Source organism: Atractosteus spatula, chromosome 12 (assembly GCF_055471065.1).
Source record: "Atractosteus spatula isolate fAtrSpa1 chromosome 12, fAtrSpa1.hap1, whole genome shotgun sequence".
NCBI lineage: Eukaryota > Metazoa > Chordata > Actinopteri > Semionotiformes > Lepisosteidae > Atractosteus > Atractosteus spatula.
In genome coordinates this window covers 22,373,365-22,399,786 of record NC_142717.1, presented here as the reverse complement: position 1 = coordinate 22,399,786, position 26,422 = coordinate 22,373,365, and the positions used below count along the sequence as shown (strand labels likewise).

General features: G+C 37.4%; 1 protein-coding gene across 1 annotated transcript in view; it reads right to left on the bottom strand.

The window, feature by feature from the left end:
• mocos (molybdenum cofactor sulfurase) overlaps positions 1 to 26,422 on the bottom strand; it is a 221,234-nt gene that overhangs the window by 74,684 nt on the left and 120,128 nt on the right. The window lies entirely within an intron of this gene.

Genomic DNA, 26,422 nt, shown 5'->3' with positions numbered 1-26,422 from the left:
TGGTAAGCATTGCTTTCTTGCAGCACTGAGGCCCTGGGTTTAATTACTGAGGTGCTAACAGTGTGGATTTTGTATGTTGTCTACGTTTTCGGGCCCATTTCCTCTGGGTGTTTTGGTTTCCTCCCACGATCCAAAAACATTCTTGTAAGTTAATAGGCTTCTGGGAAAGTCGGCTCTGGTGTAAGTGTGTACTGCCTGTGTTAGTGTGTGCCCAGTGATGGACTGGTTCTGTCCAGGGTGTACTCTACCTTATGCCTGTTACTTGCCAGGATAGGTCCTGGCTCCCTGGAGACGCTGTACTGGATAAAAACAGTTCAAAAATTGATATTCTGTACAGTATGTAATCCTACCTCTAGTCTTAAATTAAGCCTAACTCTAGCGTTAACCCTTAACCTCTGACTTAATATTAACTTCAGACTGAAATACAATCTATACCTCAACTTACACCTAGCAATAGTTGTAACCACAATTTAACACTATTTCAAGCATAAACCCTATATTTAACTCTAACTTTAAACCTGACTCTACCCACTACCCCAGGTCAGATGTTATTACAGCAAAAGCGTAGGCACCCCTGGTAAAATTTTATGTTTCAGTAAATCTCTAAAAGCAGTTGACACAAGTGGCACAAAACGTAAACATGACATGTTTCTTCAAATTTAAATGCACAGTTAGTATTGATTTACAATATTTACTTTCTGTAGAATAATAAAACAGTGAATATGGCTTCTGCAAACGTTTGGGCACCCAAAAAATTGGTCGGTATTTTCTAATCCCCCAACTCACAAAAATCACAGCCTCCAAACATTTCCTGAAGTCAGCTAAGAGTCTTTCTATTCTTTCTTTTGGATTTTTTTCCCACTCTTCCTCACAGACATTTTCTAGCTCAGAAATATTCTTACAGTAGGTCCGGGGACTATGAAGGCCATTCCAAAACCTTAAACTTTCACAAAATTCACGCAACGCTAAAGCATAATAGATCCAACAAGTGCTTAATCGTTGGTAAGGTGTTTTTTTCTCTAAATGTATCTTCTGTGGTTGTGACAAAAATTGCATTTTAATTTCAACAGTCCACAGAACTTTGCAGGTTCTTTGCAGTGATCTGTGAGTTCTGCTTTGCAGATCTGAACAGTTTTTCTGCAGTTCTATAAGAGGTTTTTCTGGGTCTTCCAGATCTTGCCTTGACTTCAACAGTTCCCTTTAACTTCCATTTCTTAATGATTTTTCTGACAGTTGAAATTGCAAGCTGGCCTCCCCCTGCTTTGTAACTGAGCATTATCTTAATTTTCAAGTCCTCAGACAGCTGCTTTGAGGATCTTACAGTTGTTAAAAGTAGGCATCACAATCTGAGAGATTAAAAGGGTCATTTGTTTAATACTGCAAATGTCTTCACCTGACTTAATTTAAGGCTTTACAAGTCAATCAAGTTTTGTAGCCTTTTGTAGTCTTTGAAAAACATAACTTAAAAAAATAGTCATGAATAGTAATGAAACATTTGCACATCACATCAACTTTTTTATTTTTTTGAATTGTTCAAATCAGCAAATAAATATTAATTTTGCAATACAATTTGCAGAAATATGTTGGGTTTAACTTTGTACCATGTAGAGGTTGTGCCACCTTCTGTTCACTTAGAATTTAATTGAAATATAATTTAGCCAGGGATCCCTGAACCTTTGTACACAACTGTAAATGTACATTCTAAACACAACAACCCTTTACTGAAACCTTAACTAATTAAGTTAATTACACCCTACCTTATCAGTACTTCTTATAGCTAAGGCAAGACAATTGGCATATTTTGAGTGTTGGTGTAAACAACATGTAAACAAACTGTTCAGTAAAAATATTCTTTATTTAGCAGAGAATACCTAACAAGGGCTGAATTAGGCCAAAACAATAACCAGAATCCTACCAGAACTCCAAAAGGCCCACTGAGACAAGAACTGAACCCAGAGAAAACCCCCTATGCCAGCTGGTCCTGATGATGCTCACTGACACTACAGTACCAACCTCAAGACAGCATTAATCAAAGTCAAGCAAATCACAGCACAAGCCAAACAGCATTGCCTTTTCCACTGGGACACACACATAAACCCAACAAAAATGTTAATGTTACAGTACTCTAAAAAGAAAATACACACTATTCAATTCAATTCAATGAATTTTATTGGCATGACCAATGAATTGCAGTGTTGCCAAAGTGTATATAATTAACGCAACATCTGCAGACATTTCCAATACAAACACATCATAGCACATTTACATATGCATACAACAAATAGAACATTATTGAGAGACAGGCTCATTGTTCCTCAGGCTATAACAGGAGATCACATACTGGGCTACCAGCTCAATGAGTTCCCTCCCCCCTCTCCTAGTAGGATTGGAAGCTGCTCTGATTCTGGTTGGTGTGGGAATTCTAGGATTAGGTTTGTTATTTTAAGGATCCCATATTATTTTGCACGGTAATCACATTTTTCACTCTGATTCCAGAGTATTTTTCACAGTGCAGCAGAAAGTGCATCTTTGTTCCCTTTTCTCCCTGCTGGCAGTAAGAACATAGGCTGTCCTCCCTTGACAGCCAGGTCTGTCTGTGCCTCCAAGTTTTGTGGTTACTGAGCCTGTGTCATCAGGGTCTGTTTCTCTTTGCTTTCTTTGTCTATTTAGGGCTCTGTAGCATTCAAGTTTGTGTTTTATTTTTGTGTGTGAGAGAGATATTGTTGTTTGATTTGTGCAGTGATTTGGCTGACTCAGATTTGGAGTGTTCTACCAGTATTGTCCTGAGACCATCGGGTATCAGTGTGGCTCAGGGCAGAGAACTTCAGGACCAGCTGGCTCAGCAGGGTCTTCTGGCGGTAAGTGTTTGTTCACTGCTATTTAGATGTAGCTATTATTGTATTGCTCTTTTCTGTATGTTGATCAACCGTGTGTATTGGCCTAATTCTGCCCTGAACATTTTGTTTGGAAATTTTCTCTGCACATGAAGGATGTTTTTACAGAAAAGTGCAGAGCTTCTGTTGAGTCTTTATCCCATTTTATGTAATCCTGGTCTGTGATTGGACCCCACACTTTGCTGCCTTATAGGGCAAGGAGATATATTAAGTATTCAAATGTTTGAATCCAGATTCTTGTGGGAGGGTTGATGTTAAAAAGACTCCTTCACCACCAGGTCTGACAAATTGAAAATCAGACCAAGGAATGTGTAGCTCGTTGTGTGCTCAAGTGTGGTGTTGTTCACTGTGAAGTGCTACCTGTTTCCCTGAGATCTGGCTCTCTTTAGGAAAACCCCTTGTCACTTATCGTTTTCCGATTGACCGTGAGATGCCCATGTCTAACAGTACTGCTCCAGAAGTAACGGGCTCTGCTGCGGCCTCTGATTTTTGGGCGATGATAAGGAATTATTCATGATACTGCAGAATCACCTTCCCCAGATTACTGTTCATAGAGATGCCCCAGTAGTTATTGGGACTGAGTCTGTCTCTACTTTTATAAAAGGGAGTGATCAGTCCTTGATTCCAGGCCTCAGGAAAACAGTGGGCTCTCAGGATGAGGGTAAAGAGTTTGAGCAGGGCTTAAACATACCAGCTGAATATCTGACCGGGGTAAGAGATAACAAAGAAAAGCAGATCCTGATGAAGTACTGTACAGGCTCAGTGACCATAGCCTGTCCATAGAAACTGGGCATCACATGCACACCCTGGCTGCCCAAAGAGAAGCACTGATGGAGATATACTTTCTGCTGCACTATGAGAAATACTCTGTGTTTAGACATTTTTCCCTAAAATAACAAATCTAATCCCAGAATTCCCCACATCTGCCACAATCAGAACTGCTTCCAATCCTGCTGGGCAAGGGAGAAGGAGACATACAATAGTTGAGCCGGCAGCCCAATATGTGATCTACTGTGTCAGCCTAAAGAACAGGGAGCTATGCTGTCTCTCACTAATGTTATGCTTTTTATGATATACAGGTACAGTATATAAATATCCAATAATGTTTGTCTGTGAATGTTGCGTTAAATGTATATACTTTGGTGATAATGTAATTCATCATTGATGCTAATAAAGCTCTTTGAATTTGATGTCAGATTGAAGCCCCACAAATGTCTTTTGTTTTATCTTACCAAATGAGAACACAGCAATGATAATCTTTGGAGATCAGTAAACACCCTCTTTGAGATGGGGAAAATGGCCCCCAATACAGTATAACTAAAACTTCAAACATTCTCAGACTAAAGAGAACAAGTGTAGAAGGAAAAAAGAAGAAACTGTACTTTGAATACTATACAGTAAGTGGTCTTATAGGAAAATTTATTTTCCTTTTGTAGCACCCACACTATACCAAATGCAATATCCTGCATTTATATGTACTATTTGGTATACAGAGGAAGATTTTCAGTTACTATTTAGGATGTGCATCTGTCATGAGAATGATCTTTTATTTTATAAGAAATGGGTTCCCATTTTCCTTTGAAGTTTTTGTTCCTCTTTTGCAGGACTAAGATCTGTTTCCTGTTTCTATAAATGCTAAGCCCCATTTGGCCCATCTTACCCATTTGGTTGATAGTAGATACATGTTTCAAGCATCTCATCCAGCTTTTTTTTAAATGAAACCAAGATATCAGCTTCAACAACTTGGTTGGGATATGTCCATACCTGTTTTTTCTCCCCAAACACATCAGGTAAAGAAATGCCTCCTGTACACAATAGTCTAAATGAGACCTTATTGGTGCATTAATACTATGATTAGATTTAAACTAATTCTGAAATTGTTTTCACCCCATTTTGGGCTCAGTATGTATACAGTAACTGACACCCCCTAGCTTGTAAAGCTATCAATAACAATCCTAACCTAACACTTATTTATGAAATGCTTCCAGTAACACCATGTATTTTTGTTTCAAAATGACAGCAGTAAGAATCAGAAAAAATAATTAAGGCATAATAATTAAAAAATAATTAAGGCACTCCCATCATAGGGTGTCAATTATGTAGAATGATAAGTGATGAGGATTTATACAGAGAACCCCCTGACTCCTTGACTTGAGTTCAAGCTGAGTTCAAGTGTTGAAGCTCTTAATTGGGAACTTGCTGTTCCATATTCAATACTCTTTGATTAAATCCATGACTTAAAGTATGAAATAACAGGAGAAATGACCTAGAAATCTGATCTGTGCATCTGATATATTGTACACAGCTGCAAAGTGATTTCCACTGAGAGTGTGACTCAAATGTTACTGTAGGTTAAAAAAGTTTTTAAAAATGTAGAATTTGTCTTCATCCATCAGGTTCATCCTTTATAAGATGCTAAATGTAAAAGGTATACAGTAAACACAATGAAAATAAAAATGTTCATTTACTTCACAACAGTGTCTGGAAATGGATGCTTAACCATAAAACAAAGGATAATTGTTTGTAACCATAGGATAGTAGCTTTTAGAAAGAGGTCAGCTGATGGAATAGATTTTAAATATAATCCTTATACAATTAAACATCCCAAACCTGAAGCCAAAGATCAGAACAAATTAAAATAATGTACACAGACACAAAAATTATATAGAAGCATTACAAACTGTGTAATTTGGGCTCTAGAAAATGTCTCTGTTGTACCGCTCAAAAACTTTGTCTGGTTTGAACAGAGAATGTAAAAAATGCTGCTCAAAAACAAAAACTAGCTTACTGCCTCACCAACACAAATCCAGTCTTATGGTGAAGCAGTAGTTAGTGTGTCAAAATCTTGACAGTTTAATCTTGATCTTAATAACTCAAGCATTCATAAGCAATGGTAAAATCCATTTAAGTAAAGATTATCAGTCAACTAAAAAGCAGACATCAAAGTTATCTGCATATCATTTGTTGTGAATAGACACTCTCTTCACCATGACACATGATACAATAAACTAACCAAGCATTATGACAGGCTGATCTTAATGAAGAACTTCAGAAAATGAATTGTGATTTCAGGGAATCCTTTACAGATCAGAGAACAAAACATTTCTATAACACTGAACGTTGTTACAAACATTTAATTAAACTGATCTCACATTTTAACTTGATAGAGCTAATTTTAAAAAATCAAACCAAGTAGCCCTCATACTTGTGTCTAAGTATAATGTATAATCAGAAGTAGTTCAAGTGGGTTTTCAAAAACATACAAGATACATTCCTAGGCTTAAGGGAATGTCCTGCACTGACAGGCTGAGGGAACTACCCACAATAGTCTTGAAAAAAGATGCCAAAATCAACTTCAAAATGAAAAAGTAAAAGAAGTGGGAACTACAGGGAAGTGATTTTAAAACTGAGAAGAAGAGGCAGTTCTTTACACAAAGGATTGTGGGAGTATGGAATGAGCTACCCAGCAATATACAGTATATATACTGTATAAACTATATACTGTATATAAAGCCATCACTCATTAAGAACAGACATATTATATAAAGGAGCCACTAATGCTGTACCTTTCATTTAACCAGTTTTACTGCATTTTCAACACAAATCATAAATTAAAAAATAATCCAATGCCTAGTCTAAAAAAACTTGAAAGCACTGTAGCATAAATGAAAAAAAAGGAAAAAAGCTGGTTGTTCAAATGAACGTGCAAATAGAAATATAGGTTCTCAAAAGTACATATAGATGCATCTGGCAAAGCTAATTAGGTTTTGTTATCAATATATATGAACTTGATGTGGTAAGTAGTTATTCCAGAAGCATACAGTATACAACAATAAATGCTCCCTGTGTGGTAGGAAGGAATTTCTAACAGAAACCGTGACATACCAACAACACAACAGAAACCATTTGAAGCATAAGAGAAGAAGGGTTGTTTTTTCAGACACAGAATATTGAGCTAACAAGTGTTGAAATTGTTCAATTAAAGCAAATCTAGACCTGCAACGCGATCCATATGGCAAAAAGTACAAATAAAAATGAATGATTTAGGTGGCTTTCCCAGGATGATATTTCAAGATTGAAATATATTGAAAAGAAGGCTTGACATGGATGCAGTATGAAAGTTTAGATGTCTTTTTTTCTCAAATTACATGGAATATCAAGATGTATAGTAGTCTGATAATAAAATGTGATTTTTTTTGTTTATTTTAACATTTTTGGAACAATTTTACTTTTATTGTTAACTGTGATCTGACACAGGGGCTATCTTTAATTTAAACTTTAATTTAGAACTAGTTACTGACAGTGTTTTGCTGTTGTTCACATTTCTGAAAGGAGGTTGACACCTGGGATTGTTGTAAACATTGTGCGGATGAGATGATCACTAACCATCATCTCAATTTCTTTAAAACACTCTTCACAGACCTGTGTCATTGGGTCTTAATACTAGTCCTTTAGGGATTTCATTGGCATGACTCTTCATTCAAAGGAGTTCAAAATCCAGACATATGCTCCTGTTTTTTTCCATACTGACTGCCAGTTTAACTACGCAATCTACACAGTTCACAATATCCTTGTACAGTATTTCTGAACAATGGAAGGAAGTACAATGAATTATTTATGCAGCATTACTCTTGCTTTCCTTAAAGTTCCAGCAGGCTGAGCTGAGAAATTTTGTTCTAGAACTTTAAGATGCCCTTATTAACAAAATGAGAATCCTAAAGCAGTTGCCTGTCTCTTTAAATGAGCTCCTCGGGTACTTGCAAAGCACAGTTTTCCTGAGATAATATCCATTTAATCCAAATGCTGTCATTTCTGATTTCATACATGCTCCAGCGAGCAGTAATTCTGTAGGGAATTAGTTGTGTGTAATGAAAACACTAAAAGAGGAAAATGTGTCGCCGTTTGATCATCTGACAGTTGCCTAGGGCTCAAACTGAAAAGTTTTTTTTTATTATTTAATGTTATTATTTTCCTCTTATTTCGACAACGAACATGGCTTGGTGAGATACTCCCTAGCATTACAACTGAGAGTCAAAATGACAGACCCTGCATGGCACAGATACTGCTAAAACCGCTAAAACTGAAGGTTTTAGAAGTAGCTTTTAAGCATTTTGCAACTATTTGTCTGTTATGGCTTTTAGGGTGGTGCTTCAGACCCCGTCGAAACAGTGCCTCTACAACTGGATTTTGGATGCAATTTCAACAGTTTATGTGTGGATTAAGTGTGGATCATTGTGCACTCTATCACAGTAATGTTTGGCAAGGTCAGTTGTTGGGTAGGCAATAGGGGTTCTTACACCCCAATTTACATAGCCGCGATTGGCAGGTTTATTGCTAGTTGTATTATAATTAGAAATATGTTTGGGAATGAGATTGTAATTGACACAACTAAGAGCACAGAAAGACCCCATGTAATTGGATGGCTCTAGATTTCAGTGCTTACTTTATTATCATCTGACCACACTGTCAAATTGATGGTTATTATTATTCAACAAAGAATGCACTTTACAATGTATCCACTGATGAAAAAATGTTTAAATTCATGTTCAAATCTACAGTAAATGTTGGGATTTAAAAAATCTACAAATATAAAATACAAACAAATAAATGCATTTACATCTCACTGACTGCTGCACTGGAAAATCCCATTTTTAAAAGTCTTTTTGAGAAATTATATTACCCGTTTACAGTTTGGTTGGGGATTATCATGCTAGTTGGTTAGTTAAATTGCTTGTTAAGAGCAACAACTAAAGGACACAACCCTAAATGCAGAGAATGTCTGTGCTTTTCCATCAGATTTTCCAAAAGCATTTTTTTCCCACCAGTACACATGCATTAATATTATCTCTGCAGTGACATTAAAATAATTCTATTTTTGCTGGATTTCCAGAAGGTAGGCAGTGCTTTCTTTGCATTTCCCATGTTCTGCTAGCGGTACTGTCAACTCTGTTATTATGTATTCGGCAACTAGCTGTCATATTTGACACACTTTGTGAGGTTCAACTGTCTGGTCCCATGAGTCATTTAATGGTTAAGAGACAGAGCAGCACCCTAGTTCTGCACTACTACAGCACCTACTATATGTCAACACTTCCCACCAGGACTACTATTTGATAGTTGGTCTTCTGTTTCATTGGTGGATGGATAGTCTTCAAGATGACATGAAACTCCTATTAGGCACAAAAGACCTACACACAAAACCACCCTTGTTTATTGTGAGGGAATGTGGAAGTGGGCTGAGAATTGACTAATCCATAATCTTCTCAGATTTCCTCTACTACTCAAGAGCTACAGTAATTGATTCTATTTGGATAGGGATGTACTTCGAACGTGACAAGCTACTGTAGCTTCCTGGTACAACTGCAGTTGCTTATCACTAATGCCCCACCATGAGACTGAAGTGGTAGTTTTCAATATCATCTCAACACAAGACTTTAACATTCTATCCTGAAACCAGCAGTAGGTAACCTCTATTGCGGTTCAGGTGGGTAGCTGCGTCAGCATGCATAGGCTGCAAAGGAACAAGTAATAGGTTTATTCCATGCTGAAAAAAAGAAGAAAGAGAACACAACATTTTGGCCGTGGAGCCTTCTTCTGGTGTGAGCTTCACAGCTGAAATGTTGTATTTTCTCTCTTCTCTTTTAGCAAGTCCCTGGTCTTGCGAGAGCAAGAGTTCCCACGAATTGTGATGTGATGTGGCTCTTCCTGCTTAATAGTCACTGCAATGACTAATGTAATGTGATATACAAACGAATAAGTGCAGGTTGGTTGTGCAGCAGACATTTCACCACAGAAATGTTCCAAGGTGATCTGCATACAGAGTTAACAAGTAAGTACATTGTAGCATTTGTCGGCAAAACCGTCTTGAAATCGAGAACTATATTTTTATTGAATTAAAAGAGAGAGTATTCACAAGCCTAATTGTTTACAACTTAATGCCACATCACATCACTGGAAGTTTTGTTGCCTCATTCTGAATCACATTGTGCTGTGCATACCTGGAAATTTCATCTATTTTGTGATGTAAATTGGACATTTTACAAGTTATTTTGTACATTTTAGTTTTATTGTGGCCTGAAATGCACTCATCGATACTGATTCTTTCTAACCCCGAAACATAAAAATAACATTTCAGGTCCCCTTTAAAAAATCATAAGGTATGAATCATATGTTATGTTAAAGTAAGTACTGTAAGTGAACAACATATGGTGCATCACTCAAAAATAAGCATTTATAAAAATGATGTGGTACAAACAGGCATAGCCATTCCAGAATGTATGTTCATCAGCTGCTACATCATGACAGTGTTTAGTCATGGTATGGGCTGATGTACACAAACAGCACATTTAGATAAGATCACTTTATTAGCCATTTACAATTTCTTGCATTAGGAATTTGTCTTTTCGCATACCCCAGCTAACACCTGAAGAAGTTGTTGTGAAGAAGACAAACGTCGTGTTCTCTTTCTTCTTTTTTTCAGCATGGAATAAACCTATTACTTGTTCCTTTGAAACCTCTGTTGTATGTTAACCTCTCTTATAGAAAGAAATCAGCTCGCAGACAGCTAAAGCTGATTTCTCTAGTAACCTCTTGAAGAATGCTAAACCTTATTAAGCAGTCACTGAAGCCTTCCTGTGCCACCTTCTAGTAGCCTACCCAGTGTTATCACTCCAGATCCAGGTGATCCATTACAGAAATGCTTGGTTACCCCTGTAACCCTGGTTCCCTGAATGATAAGAGCAATCACTAAGCTTCTCAAGATATTTGACTGACCCTGCATGTCTATATCAATGAAAGAGGAAGGGCAGAAGGCAGATCAGCCATAAAGTATATCTTCTCCGGAGAGGGGGTGGAGACAAAGCTGTATGCTCCTGACTGGTTTATTGGAGGTGCTGGAATAAATTCTCAGTCAATTCAATTCAAGCTTTATTGTCCCCTAGGGGAAATTTGTTTCACGGCACAGTCAAATACACAATGACAAAACAAACATCACCAAAAGGGAAGAGAATACAGTAGTGTTACGGAAGATAAGAAACAAGAGACAAGGTAGTTACTTTGCATTGTTTAAGTGTGTAATTGCAGTGGGAATGGAAGATTTCCTGAGTCTGTTGGTTTTACATCAGGGGGCACAGAGGCGTCTCCCAAATGGGAGAAGTGTGAATTCACAATGGAGAGGGTGAGACACACACTCCATGAGGCTTTTGGCTTTCTTAGTCACCCTCTGTTTGTAAAAGAAACTTAAGTTGATTTGATTATCATACACCCTTGGGAGCAACACTACCCCATTGTCTAGTGGCTATTCTTCTACATCAGGGAACCTGGGATACAGGAGCAACAACAACAACAACATCACTTTATTAACCCTTTACAAATTCTTGCATTAGGAATTATCTTTTCGCATACCCCAGCTTGTTCTCCATGAGACACACAGACACACAGATAGGGAGAGAGCCTGGGGTCAGAGTGCAGGGTCTGCCATTGAACGGCGCCCCTGGAGCAGTTTGGGTTAATAATAATAATAGCTTACACTTATATAGCACTTTTCTGGACATTCCACTCAAAGCCCTTTACAGGTAATGGGGACTCCCCTCCACCACCACCAATGTGCAGCCCCACCTGGATGATGCGATGGCAGCCATAGTGCACCAGAACACTCACCACAGCTATCAGCTATCAGTGGGGAGAAGAGCAGAGTAATGTAGCCAATTCATCTATGAATTGGCTACATTAAGGGAGTAGGATTCCTCTGCCAGCTGCAGGATTTGAACCGGCAACCTTCCAGCCACGGGCCCACAGAGCCACCGCTCCACCCCACATAAAGCAATATAATGCTTTGTTTTCTTATTTAGTATTCTAAATTGCATTTCACAATGTACAAACCTTTAATGTTGCAACATGTAAGTTCACAGATGCAATTTATCAGCTTCTAATTTTATTTTGTACACACCTAGCTTTAGCTATATTTTTGCTGACACAGGTGGCTGGCATACAAAAGCCAGTGCTGGCAGCGCTTCAGTTAATTTTCTATTTTTTTTTCTTTTAAATTGATCATAAGAATTTATTTAAAAATGAACCTGAGACATTCTCGAGACATTCATTTATGACATTTGTGAAAAAAATCAACAAAGGGAAGTCAGGAAGGTGCTTTTGAATACAGAATTATTAAAATTGTATAATGAATTCCAGGCAATTTAGCTTCAATCACAATGTCCTTAAAGAGATCTGTAAACACAATACATCTACATTTAAACTATTTTTATATATTTTGGGGAAAAGTATTTTGTTGGCATCTTCCATGCATCCTTTCATTAATTTTCTAATTTCTTTATCCTATGCAGGTTGAAGGGGGAGCAATGAGTGCAAGACAGGGTACACCCTGGACAGGACACCAGTCAATTGCAAGGCACACACAGATATAGACACACACACCAGGGCCAATTTTCCCAGAAGCCAATTAACCTACCAGCATGCCTTTGGACTGTGGGAGGAAACCGGAATTGAACTCAGTGTCACAGTACTGTGAGATAGAAAACACTGCACCACTATGCCACCCATGGGTTTCTTCCATAATTTTTAAATAAAATTTCCTCATTCGTAAAAAGATGAGGCTTTGATGCTGCCTCTCTTTCACTGAATACATTAAACTCCCATTTAGCTACAGGCAGGCACTCTGTTTTTTACTGCTCTCTGATCTGGAGCCAGTAGGATCTCCTAGGGCAAACCTTTGATTGTGAAAGGGCTCAGCTGTGTGTTCTACACATTAGATACTACATTCAATTCCTGCCGCTGACTGACCTAGGCTTAAAATATATGGCAAGATAAAGTAGGTTCAGTCACTGTGACAAGATGGGGATGACTGGAGATGCATGGGGAAGAATGCAGCCTCACGGAAAGCACATAAAAAAAAAGAAAATGGCACAGCACTGCATAGATTTATAACTGCGACATTAGTGTGCAGGTTCTCCAGCTGCTTTATTTACAAGCTGTTCAAAATATGCCTCAAATGCTTTGCAGGTATTTTCAAATAACTTCCTCAGGGGGGAATAAATAGGCAGTAACCTTGAGAAAGGAGAGGCAAAGGGTCAGCAGGGGAGTCTGAAATTCAGAGAGGAGAAGTGCCTGACATTCTCCTTTCAAATAAGGCCCCACACTTTGATGACAGCTGCCTTCTATGTCGCTTGCTTTGCTGTCTGTTTATAAAGAGATGAGTGACGAGCAAGGGCATAAAACCTCCTGTCATGCAAACCTACCGCAGGTGTCATGCCACTTTCTGCTTAGTATACACTGAGTCACTCAGGCTTCAGTAATGTAAAATAAAACATTCACCTTTTTTCTTATTCCTTGGAAGGGAATATTTCAAAAAAGCACTTGAAAGCACAAGAATCTGTAAGTCCATTAATTCACATACGGGCATATGAAAACTTCCCTAGAATCAATCAGCAAAATAGATGAGATCCATAATCTTTTTTGTTTTCTGCTGATAAGCCAATAGTTGCTTGCTACTCACAAAGAAAAGGTTAGGGAACATATTTTGCAATGAAAAATAAAGCATCTCATTTTGTTTTATTAATGGTACTTAAAAACAGAGAATTTGACTTCAAAGCTCGACCTCACATAAACTTATACTTCTGAAAGGAAATTAAGCGCAAGGTCGAAGGGAGGCATCTAGGCAATGCTGGAGGGATGAAGGCTCTCTTTGTGAAGGAATGATTCATGCTGGGAGAGATTTGATATCATTAACAATATCCATGCTTACTACTCCAGGTGTCCAGTATGTTATCTGCCAGCACAGCTCTGGATGAAGAGATACACCGAAGACCTACAGTAATATTACACTTGACCCCCCTCGCAGCATCACTGCATCACAATTTATTTTCAGCCAGGTCTTCAGGAAAGCACTCTTGCAACAGCCCCAGATTCGACAAGAAACAATACATGTTTGAATGTGAGTTACATTTATTCAAATGTTTTGCAGCAAATTTGCTTTTATACTACTCTGTGCAGTGAAAAATTAAATATGTCCATATAAGGTAATAGCAATAACAAGTTTACACTCTCACGTGTTATCCCCAAAGCTGATTGATTACCTGTTCACCAGCTGTAACACAAAACAGATTGCCCTTTAAGGGAACATGGTGCAAATTGTGCTGTACTCTAAAGTGCTTTGATAAGCTTGTCATTCATTAAGATTAAGCACTTTGTTTTAGTTAGAGCAAATTGGAAATTGAATATTAATTAATTGCTACAATACTGCCTAACCATGCCATCTTGTGACCAATAAGCATATCTCAACCCTAAATCAATTTGAAAATATGTAAAAAAAAACAAAGCTTTTCTTTTTGTCTAACCACATCAGGCACGGTTACTAGGAATATGCATCTAATGTCACTCGTGTAACACAGAAATGACCATAGCACAATACCAAAACAGAAGTAATCTTCTGTACTATTGTCGTGCAGTTAATTACAGCTGACCTGCCCCTAGAGGCTGCTATAGGCTACACATTTACATGTAAATAGCCACGGTGGGGATTAATTAGACAATTATTAATTAAATAAAGCAATACATTAATAAAGCAGTTGGAAAACAGTTGAATTGTAAAGGATTTAGGCTTTCATATTTTCACATGGGTGCTTTAATAGTGCTATTGATTTTTAAAGCTGTCTTTCTGTTTGTTATTCCTGAGACTGTAAGGCAGAAAATAAAGCTTCCTGGACTTCTTGTTACTATTTTGCATGTTTGTGTGTACAGACCTTCAGAGCCACTCTGTTATATTAAGGAATGTAACAATGTGAAATACTAATTCCATGGCCATTTGAACTAGAGAACAAACATCTTTAACCATGAAGAAATGGATTGAAACTGCCCAACTACAGATCACCATGGCTGAAAACTGTTGGAGAAGAATCTGAGTCTTAATTCCTTTCAGGCACACTAATAAAGCTGTCACAGCAGAAGCTCATTTACATTTCATGTGAAATGCAGGTTTCCACTTCAAAATGGGTGTGGATTTCCCAAGTTTAATTTTCTTTTCACAAGTCAATGAGAGCATAAGGTGTAACTTGCATTACTTGCATGCGACCTGGTCAGTATCCTGGCTGCCGGATTCTGGACAGTCTTCCATTTAAATAAACTCAGTGCAAACTGTGCATCTTACATGCATAAAAAACAACATTGTATTTGTAAGTGTGTTCTAACATTATGCATTTTTGTAAAAACAGAAGATTTATGTAAAACAAGTGGCAAGCTGTTAAAAAGTCAAACATGTCTCTAAAAAGCCTATTTCCCTTTAAATATTCTTTACACTGCTTGTAAAGCTAGCCAAGACACTACATTTGTTGATCTTGTCCTCGTTCAGCACATAACCATCTGTTCTGAAATACCCCCACCAAATTAGAAAAGAGGCTGATTCTCCCACATTCTGGAACAGACTGTCTTATTGTCTTGTGAAATTATACTTCACTAATTCAAAACATGAAAAGGTAGTAATCAAGAATACTGGTGATGATGGGAATGGTGAAATAATGGGAAAGACATAAAACTTATAGATGGTCAGCCATGAAAAAACCAATGCAACACACTGGTGTATAATATTTCACTAGGAATGACACCACCCAAGATTAAAGTGTCATGAAAGGATTAGGGCTTAACCCGCTTGGCTGAGGGCTGGCCTCCCGGCCATAGGACAAGGAGGCCAGGAACCTCATGCAGGGTGACCAAGGGGTAGCTGCAGAGGTGGAGATGGGGTGGAGGTGGGATGCAAGAGACATGCAAGAGAGAGAGAGAGGGATCTCATTGGTATTTATAGTGTTTTGGGAGAGGAATGGATGTCAGGAGCAATTGCTAATTATTGACAGCTGAGTCTGATTGAACTTGGTTGTTGTCACCCCTCCCGAACGTTTGTTATAAACTCCATTAATTGTAAACACAGCTGATGCCCAGAGGCACCTGCAACAGATGATAAAAGAAGTTGAGTTGCAGTTGTGCAGAGTAAACATCTTCATCGATGTCCTTCTGCACTGTGAATTGAATTGGTTCTATTTACAGTCCTAAAGCATTCTCAAAACAGCCAAGCCCCCTTCTGAAAAGCACAAGTCAATTCAGTCTTAAGCAGATCATGACAAACCACATCTGCAGAGGTGTGCAACACATTGTTCCCATAATCACCACATGTGCAGCAGTGGCCCAGATCACACATGCTGGTTTCCATTAGATTGGTGTGCCAGGAACTTGGATGTGAGTGCTTGGACAGCCCAGCATCACATTTCAGTAAGCATAGATATCAAAATAAATGTAAAAAAAGTTAAATTGAACTCGCAAGAGGAGAAAAGAGACACTGAAAATTGATCTCTGTGGGTTTTCTTACCATTCAGAAGAGGTTGCTGTGTGGTCCAACAAAAAGAAAGAGGAGTCTAAGAAAAACTCATCTGCAACATGTTACAGGCTTCTGGGCCTCCTCAAGTCAGAATGGGCAGGCACTCTGTGTGATATTGTTCATGCATTAATTTCATACGCTATTTGACGGTCTGTATGGCTTTGACAAATTCACGTTCCATGTGGGAATTGTTTAAATGGTTTCTGGAGACGAATGATAAATGGAATTCGATTTGTTGTGCAAAGTGTCTCCTGTAATTCATGATTTATCATCAGTGCAGGTAGTATTAAAGAATATGCTGCAAAATAATAAAAGAAGAAGGGACTCAGATAGTTGTCAGCTTCTTTTTGATTGCTAGTTTACAGTCAGTAGATGCATATTGTGGCCATTCAAAAAACAAAAGCATTTCAAATTACAAGGAGCACTGAAATGAATCCCACTGAATAAAAGGTCCTTAATCATATCTAGCTACCAATAGATCATAGTCTCAGATTTGGAGAAAACAAGAATGTGTAATAATATTCAGATTGATTGATAATGAGAGAAACATATTCACATTTACTCTTTTTGACTGTGATGGGTGTTTATTTTATCTTATCCATATGTGTTATAAATCTTCAGATGGCCATATCAACAGTCAGACTTATCCTTCAGTCATCATAATTGCTCAATGGCAGATGACTACAAGGAACATATGCAGTGCAGTTTAGGTTAATATGTAAACACAGCTGTACTGTTTAATATATTCATAAATATGCTTGTGTGCTATAAAGCAAAAACATTTTATAAGGATTCATCATTTCACTTGCTTTATACTGCATCATGATGTTTGAGTTAATGAAATAGGGTGCTATTCTTAATCAAAGACCATGATTTCTAAATTTTGCTCTACATATGCATCAGCAACAAGAAATAGCAAATCAGTTCTAAGTTGTTAAGATTGTAGATTTAGCATAGAATCATGGGGTTGCCAACACAGATGAAGTAATGGCTTACAATGTTTGTTGGCAAACCATTCAGTGTTAATAGTTATGCAACAAAGAGATGTCTTTAAAGATGCCCTCGATATCATATAGCTTTGCAATTAACAAAAACAGAGAAAAGAGCATTAAGCACTGCAGTTGCAGTTGGTATTTCATAGTACAGATGAACAAGCACAGAAAATTTTAAGCTCACTGAAGCCTGAACAAGCAAGATTTGCGCATTAGGCCTAGACAGATTAATATGAGCACTTGTGTTTTATTTAAGCTTTATTAACCTAGCAGAACCTGAATTTGTTTAAACTTTCTTAACACATGTCCAGGTTGTAAGACGAAGACGATATAAACAGTTCTAGAAATCCTAAAGGGAAGAGATGCGGTGCTCAGAAAGTGAAGCTGCTACATCTAGAGGAAGTAGTTCAGGTGGGTAGCTGCGTCAGCTTGCGTAGTCTGCAAAGGAACAAGTAATAGGTTTATTCCATGCTGAAAAGAGAAGAAAGAAAACACAACGTGAAGAAGGCTTCACAGCCAAAATGTTGTGTTTTCTCTCTTCTCTTTTCAGCATGGAATAAACCTTACATTCTTATGTCTTTATATATTTACATCCTTAGCTTCTCAGAAGAAATCTATTAAAATTTAGAGAAGAGACAGATGCACAGATAAGTAGACAGATACAGTATGTTGATAAATAAAGGTAGAGCTCTAATCACAGCAACTTTCAAGCCAGATTTTCGATCAGATTCAAGCCAGTACTTTGACTGGGGCGACTTGTACCTATTGGTGTTTAAGGTCACTAGACTGCTGAAAGTTGAATTTTTGTTCTATTGTTTGTCTTCAGCAGACTGAAGCTGGATCTCCTTAAAGATTTTCCTTTGCTTTTCTCCATCCATTTTTCCCTCAGTCTTGACAAGCTGATGATGAGAAGTAGCACATTAACATAATGATCCCACCACCATGCTTGACTGTAGTGATGGGGTACCATTTGCCAAATATGTGCAGTATCACTTAAATGCTTGGTTGCACATTACATGTGAAAAATCCAATTAGTTTGGATTTTTGCCATGCAGACCAGCTTTGTGGAATTGCAGTACCATTGAAGCCATTGAACCAATGGCCATTGAACCTTGTATCCTTTTAAAGTCACTATTGTCGTCACAGTTACAACCTTGTGCAATTTATTCTTAGTTAGAAAGGATAGCATGCTCTAGTCACACGTTCCACTTCTTAATGATCAACTTCACTGAGCTCAAAGGGATAGTGAATTTTTTAATAATAATAATTCCTTACACTTACAGTATATAGTGCTTTTCTTGACATTCCTCTCAAAGCGCTTTACAGGTAATGGGGACTCCCCTCCACCACCAATGTACAGCACCACCTGCATGAGTGCGCCACAACACTCACCACACACCAGCTATCAGTGGGGAGGAGAACAAAGTGATGATGACAATTCAGAGATGAGGATTGGTAAAGGGCAGACCGGTGACTCTGTGGCTAAGGATCTGCGCCTGTGACTAGAAGGTTGCTGGTTCAAATTCTGTGGCTGGCAGAGGAATCCTACTCCATTGGGCCCCTGAGCAAGGCCCTTAACCCCAACTGCTCCAGGGGTGCTGTACAATAGCTGACCCTGTGCTCTGACCCCAAGCTTCTCTCCCTGTCTGTGTCTCATGGAGAAAAGCTTGGGTATGTGAAAAGATGAATTCCTAATGCAAGAAATTGTATAGGGCTAATAAAGGAACATTATTATCATTAAAGGCCAATGGGAAATTTGGCCAGGATGACAGGGTAACACTCCTACTCCTTTTGAGAAATGTCCTGGGATTTTTAATGACCACAGAGAGTCAGCACCTTGGTCTTATGTCTAATCATAAGGACAGCGCCATTTTACAGTATAGTGTCACTATACTGGGGCATTAGGATGCACATAGACCACAGGATGAGCTCCCCCTGCTGGCACCACTAACACCTCTTCCAGCAGCAACCTTAGCTTTTCCCAGGAGGTCTCCCACCCAGGTACTGACCAGGCTCACACCTGCTGAGCTTCAGTGGGTTGCCAATTGTGAGCCGCAGGGCGGAATGGCTGCTGGCTGTTTTTAGAACCTTCTACTGATCAGTACCTTTATCCCTGAGTTATTCTGAACGCTGTTTGGTCTTCATGGTTGAATCTCTGCATCAAATTAACTACCTAACAGAGCAATCTTATAGTGACAGTATATTCTCAAATCACATCAACCTCTGCTATGCACATAGCCTGAGGCCTTTCAACAAATAGTCAAAGTAATTTTGTGCACCTTAACTAATTTTGGTTTGCCACAGGAAAAATACTTGTGTAATTGACACAATTATAGATTTGAATTTTGTTTGCAGTTTTTGTTAACATTTAACTTCTCACATATGAATATTGTGAAAATAATATATCTTAATGATAAATAAATATTAGAACTAAATTTACGCTTGAAGGTGTCAAAAATAAAGTATTTTTAGAGCTATATTTGAATGGCTACCATTTTTAAAATCCTTGAGTACGTGATCCCTGTAAGCAAAAACTGCTTAATACTGGAAAATATAAAGCCTGATCTCATTTTTACTTTCTGATAGTCTCTCTAGCTTATTCTTGTTCCATCTGGAAACAGTAGTTCATTATTTTATAAACATATTCCAGTTGATTCATGGGAGTAATTCCATTATCCTCTTTAAGGTGTAAAACTCCCAATCCTTTCTTTCACAATTATTTTCAATTTGCATACACAAATTACAACCGACATTAGACATATGGCTTTTAATTTGAACGCAAAACAATTTTTAATTAGAATTAGTTAAAGCATAAAATCTATTTGGAGAAAATTGCTTGTTCATTATTTTGGAAAAAAGGCACAAATTTAAATCTTAATGAACCTCATAATTACAACAGAACCAAGGCGTAAAATGAAGTGCTTGCTAACCATTCCCCACTTATAGAAAAACTGGGGTACTAAGTCAGAATTTACATACTTAATAGAGGAAAATTCAAAGAGGAGGCTTCATTCTGACGGACAGCTCCTACAACATGGGTTCTGTGTGGAAACTCTTTAAAAAAGCTAGCTTAATCATACAACTTTTAATACTCATTTACTTAACAAAGATCTGCCCATTTTTTTGTATAGCTCGTTAACATGAATCAAAATATCTCTGGCAGGTATTGCAGGATTGGAAGCGCAGTTCCTGTCTTCTTCATAAACTGTTGTGGCATGTGAAAATGACTTGATAAGAATTTTTCTGAGAAGGTGTCAATTCTGTACAGTAAAGTCATGGCAGAGTTTGGAAGGATTTATCTGGTGTTCAAGATTAGGGCTATTTAATCCACTGTGCAACATTACGAAGTATTAGGGATATGTAAGAAATGGAAATGCTGCAGTTGTAAAAAAAGAGCCCTGGCAGAATTTATATTTAAAAACCTCTGGATTACACATGAGGGTAAGAGCAGCTGGCACGTGATATCTTAAAGAGTTGAACACCTCATGAATTAAACAGCCTTATCCTCAGAACAGCATTTCACCTGCATAATAATAAATCAGTAACAAGAATTTCTATATGGGGAGAAACACAAAATATCAGAATCTCTCTACATTATTTACATAGCATAATCCTGTATATCATTGTATTCCTACCTTAAAAAGAGGCAGCAAATTCTGAACATAAACTGGATTGCTGCACGTATCACATTTATATCAATAATAACATTTTTAACAAGTGGAAAAAAAGCATAACCATAAAGAACTTTTTTTATTTGGTTTCTTAGCTGCGGGTGATCTGCAAATTACTGGAAAAAGAAACTCTCAGGTTTCTTTAAAACTTGCAAAAATGTATGTAAATATATAAGAATAACAAAGCTTGTTTTTTGCTGAGATCATAAAACCTTAGTAACACATGTTTCAGATGGGAGGAACGGAACAGTTTTTCCTCCTTTCTCTATGAAGATGTAGACGGACAGATTGTAATGTAATGAATACCTTACATCCATCCACTTTCTAACTGCTTTATCCCATATAGGGCCGTATACTGTACCAGTCCGTCACAGGGCACACACAGACACAAACATGCACACACTCACATCAGGGCCAGTTTTCCCAGGAGCCTCAAAAGACACCTTAATTAGCTGAGTGTGGTGGTCTTTATCAGCCCACATGAAAACGTACTTCTAAGCACCCTTGTCAGGAGGTGTAGAGCTGTAAAATTTTTATATATGACAGTGCTACTGGCACCTTGTTCCCTGGCCATCAGTTGTATCATACTTGCAAAGAATCAGATTTTAATTAACATTGGATTTTAAGAACCTTACTTTGATGTAAATTGAATTTTTTTAATTATCCCAGAAAATAAAATAGAGAACAGTAATGTTACTGATTACTGGAACTGAGCAAAGAAAGGGGACATCATGAGAAGTGGACACACCACCAAAATGATGTGACTGCCTCTATAAATCATTATGCCTCATCTGTCTGTCTCTGTGTTCTCTCCCTTTCTGATTCTAAAATAAAAATAGCACTTGACTTCTGCTACACATATCATAACTTCCTCTAACACAACACAAAAGCTCTCGCTTTTAGTTATTATTCTCCTTCACAAAAACAATTTAGACACCAGAAATATAACAATTCTCCCACTTATTATAGTGGAAATATGAGTAGATGCTTTCAAGTAGCATTTTCATTCTGCACCTTATCACCTCCAGTGCACTGTGCAGCACCGTATTAAATGTGTTTGGGTTCTAGATATATTTTGATTACTTGAGAGTGTCTATTAAATAAGTACATGCTGTAGAAATTGGAAGCAAATTACAAAGAGAAAACCCACGATGTGGGAAAATGTCAAAGACCGATCTTTTGTGTTGAGGCAAGTCATGGTTACTTAGATTCAGATGTATGTTCTGATTAGGGATGATTTTTGTATCAGCGAACCATTAAAATAAGCATTTAGCATAACCACACATAAGCATATATTTGTAATGGGGTTTCCAGCAACATTTGGACTTCTGTACTGCTGGCTATAGTCAGGCAGACATAAAGATATGAACATTTTTTAAAATAAATCTTGTTTTCTATACTTGTCATGGATTTATCTTCAAAGGCACTTTGTTCTTTGGCCCTAGGTCTGACTTTGAGAAAGATGAGCAACACACAATTTCAATCTTTCAATAAAGGGTTTTTAAACATTGGGGGGGGGGGGGGGGGCAATTTTGCAAAAGTTAGCCACAAGAAATGGTTTAAAAGGTAAATTGAGTAATTTATCTTTTTATCCACCTACTTATCCATAACTGCTGAACCCAGAGCCTTTACTGGCAAACAATGGGCACAAGGCAGTATACACCCAAATGAACACAGGGAGAACAAATAAACTCCATGCAGACAGCACCCAAAGTTCAGAATTGAGGGCTCTAGCACTGCAAGCAGCAATGCTAATCACTGTGCTACCATGCCACCCTTTTGATCCAACTGTTTTATATTATTAATCACTGTCTTCGATATTTACATTTATAACTTTAACACAATAAAGTTGAAGATATGACCCTCTCAGCCTTTAATTTGGAATGTTGCTTGACCTACTTACTTAACTTGGCTATGATGGACTTTGACCAAGTCTCTTGTTATCCTCAAAACGAATCTTTGCTCAAAGGCTTCAGAATCTTTTCCATAAATACATCTGCTGCTTAAATGGTGGTTGACAAACACCACATTATAGAATACTCACAACATTTATAAAATATATCAGCAATTAAATAGAAAAAAACTACTGAACTTGATTCATATTGTAGTTACAATTTATTTACTGTTGTGTTTATTGATTTTATTGATTTCATGTATGATTTACTGATGATGTCAATTTAGTAAAGAGTTTCATGAAATAATTAAAATACCTCTTATTGTCAGGTTACGTTGTTCACTGGCTTTGGAGGTCAGAACATCATCAAAGTTTTCTAGTACACAGTGATGGGTGAAGGACCTCCTTTTATTTGAAAACTACTACTTCACCGAGCAACAGTCCTTCCTCCTATTCAAAGAGGTCCTGAGAGACATGTTGCTTTATGAATATAGGCATAATTAAACACAGCTTTTAAAATTTTTAATTAGCCCTGTGCAAATACTGTAAAATAATGTGCAGTGGGGCAGTATACTGAAGAAACACATTGGGACTTTAGTTAGGCTCTTTTGTTTTCGTTGCTGGCATTAGCACAAGAGGCATTTAACTAATTCTATTTTTAAATATTTGGATATTAGACCTCCTCAAAGTGATAAGTGTAAAGTAAGGAAACTGTTGAATTCTCTTTCAGTCCTCACAGGAACTACAACATGATGTGGTTCAGTTTGCGTGACAGTCTTCATCTTGTCTCTACATTGTTGATTTATAAGACCAGTATTTTCTCCCCACATGTCCATCTGAGAAACTGTTTAGACTGATGACTTACATGAATCCCACAATCTTTCCCCTTGGTGATGCCCTGTCACAGTGGGAGAGACTATTGAGCTATTATCACCTCTTCCAGCAGCAACTGTTAATCTCTCAAAGGTCATCATTTCAACCACTACTTGATTTCAGCCCTGCTAGGTTTCTGCTGCACTCCTGATGTTTGACAAACTCTTCTTATAAAGGCATAGAGTGAGAAAGACAGACATCGAGTACCACACTTCAAGGTTAATAACCTCCACCTTATCATTTCCTGCAAATCTATAAAGGAGAACCGAAAGTACCACTTGTTTGTTCTCAGTGGTCAACATCTACTTTATGTTTGCAATTTGGCGTATTCATACAGCATAATTAAAAAACATGTATATAATTTAAATCCATTGCTTTATTAATTTAAGTTGATAAACATCAACAGATGAAACTGAAAAACAGGAGCTAGCATTCCTCCACCCAAGAAAGTTTGGATCTGTGGAAAACAGGCCTATTCATCTTCATGTTTTGTTTTGGTTGTGATCAAATTTTGATGCATTTAATACTCAAATAACAATGTTTCTCTTACTGCAAGTTGTCTTTATTTGAGATTGATAATGTTAGGTGGCACGTTATTGATTAGGAAAGATGATAGGAGTTGAAAAGGGTACTATAGAGATGAAATCTGTATAACAAAATACAGGGAACATTTGCTTCTCTCCACACTCATAACATTGCTTCTTTTTACTTTTCATTATAGAATTAACCATAATTTGTTACTTGCATGTTGGCACAGCTCCTGACTGTATGTATAATGTATACAGTATTTACTTTAGTATATACAGTGTATACATATACAGCACTTTGTAACTAGTATTCAGACACTTCCTTTGGTGTCCATGTTGTAAAATTACAAAATTATGCAGACACAATTTTATTTAAAACATAAGAGTAAGATAAGTTACAGTTAATGTTAGCAAAAACTAAAGAGAGAAAAAAATATATTGATTGAATAAGTTCTCAGTCCTGTGAACTAAATATCTGATAGAAGCACATTTCATACCACTTACATTTTGAAGTGTTTTTTTGGAACATTTATATCAACTTTGAACACTGGCTGAGTGTACTTTTTGCCCATTCATCATGACAGATTTTCTCAAACTCTGAAGTTTCTAGGGAATCGCTTATGGACAGCGGTTTTCAAGTCTTTCTACAGATTCTCAATAGGATTTATGTCAGGACTTTGACTGGACCTATCAAGGAAATTCACCTTCTTGTTTTCAAGGTACTCCATTCTAGTTTTGGCCTTGTGCTTTGAATCATTGTTCTGCTGAAAGGGGGATTTTCATACTAGTTTTAGGTCTGAAACAGATTTTCCTCTTAGATTTGTCAGTAATTTGATCCATCTATGTCAGTATCAGTTTTGACAAGCTTCCCAGTCCCTGCTGATAAGAAGCACAACTATAACATAATGCTGTCATCACCATTTTTGACAGTAAGGATGGTATTGAGTGATGCACTATGCTGGGTTTGCATCAGATGTAACCCTTTGCATTTAGACCACAAAGTCCCACTTTTATGTTATCTGACTACAAAACCTTTTACCAAATGTTTGCAGTATTACCTAAATGGGTTGGTGCACATCCAGTGCTGAATTGGACATGTTTTTGTCAGCTTCCTTCTTGACACTCTGACACACAGACCAGCTTTGACTTAAGTATATTTTGTCTCATCCTGGCCAATGAACTATGTAGCTTTCTAAAAATTACTGATCCTTTACCCATTTTCTCCTTGCTTGGCTGCTCAGATTGCAGGGGCAGCATGACTTAGGTACAATACACCTTCCAATTCTCTTTGATTGACTTTTGTGTATTTTCTATAATGCCCTTGTCTTGGCCTATGCCTTTCTATAACTTTATCCCTGAGTTGTTCTGAAACCTCCTTAGTCTTCAAAGTTGAAGCCTTGCTTGAAACGAATTACCAGAGAGAAGGACCTTTTTGAGATAAATGTATTTATTATGAAATAATGTCAACCACTATTATAGCACACAGACAGAAGCTATTCAATTAAGTGTGTGGCTTGTTACAGTAATTTTGAGGACCTAAATTAATTTAGGCTTGCCAAAGCAAAGACATTGACTACTTATGTAATCACAAATTTTCCACTTTCTTAAGTAATAAGCTATTTTTTTGCTTTGAATGTCTGTAGTAGTTTGTGTAACTGCACCACGTTTTAAAGCAACAAAATGTCACAACCTAGCAAGGGCGTGAGAAAACGTTTGCTTGGCACAGTACTATATGTACTGTATAAAGCTCCAGAGTTCACTTGATGAAAAATACTTTCAAAGTTGATGAAAAATACTTTCATTTGCAATTTACACAGCAATCTAGCTACATATTTAATGTTAAACAATTTAACAATTTAATTTTTAGAATTCAACAATGTTTAATACTTAGGACTTGATAATGAAAACTGTTATGCAGGAATTGTTATAGATAGGCAGGTGAAATCTGCTGGTCACCAACATTTGCCACAAGCACATAATCTTTATGAGATCATTCTCTTCTGGCAGTGGTTGTTCAGCAGTTAGGAGTGGGAAAACAATGGTAGCTGCACAATAGTTTCTACAACACTGTTAAGGAGACACCGGCATTGCATGACATTCAATTGTTGCATCCCCTTTAAACATAGCAAAATGAATGGTTCACTGTTCCTTGTTTATTGATCAAAAACATTCATAGCAGTTTAGTTTTTTATCCTC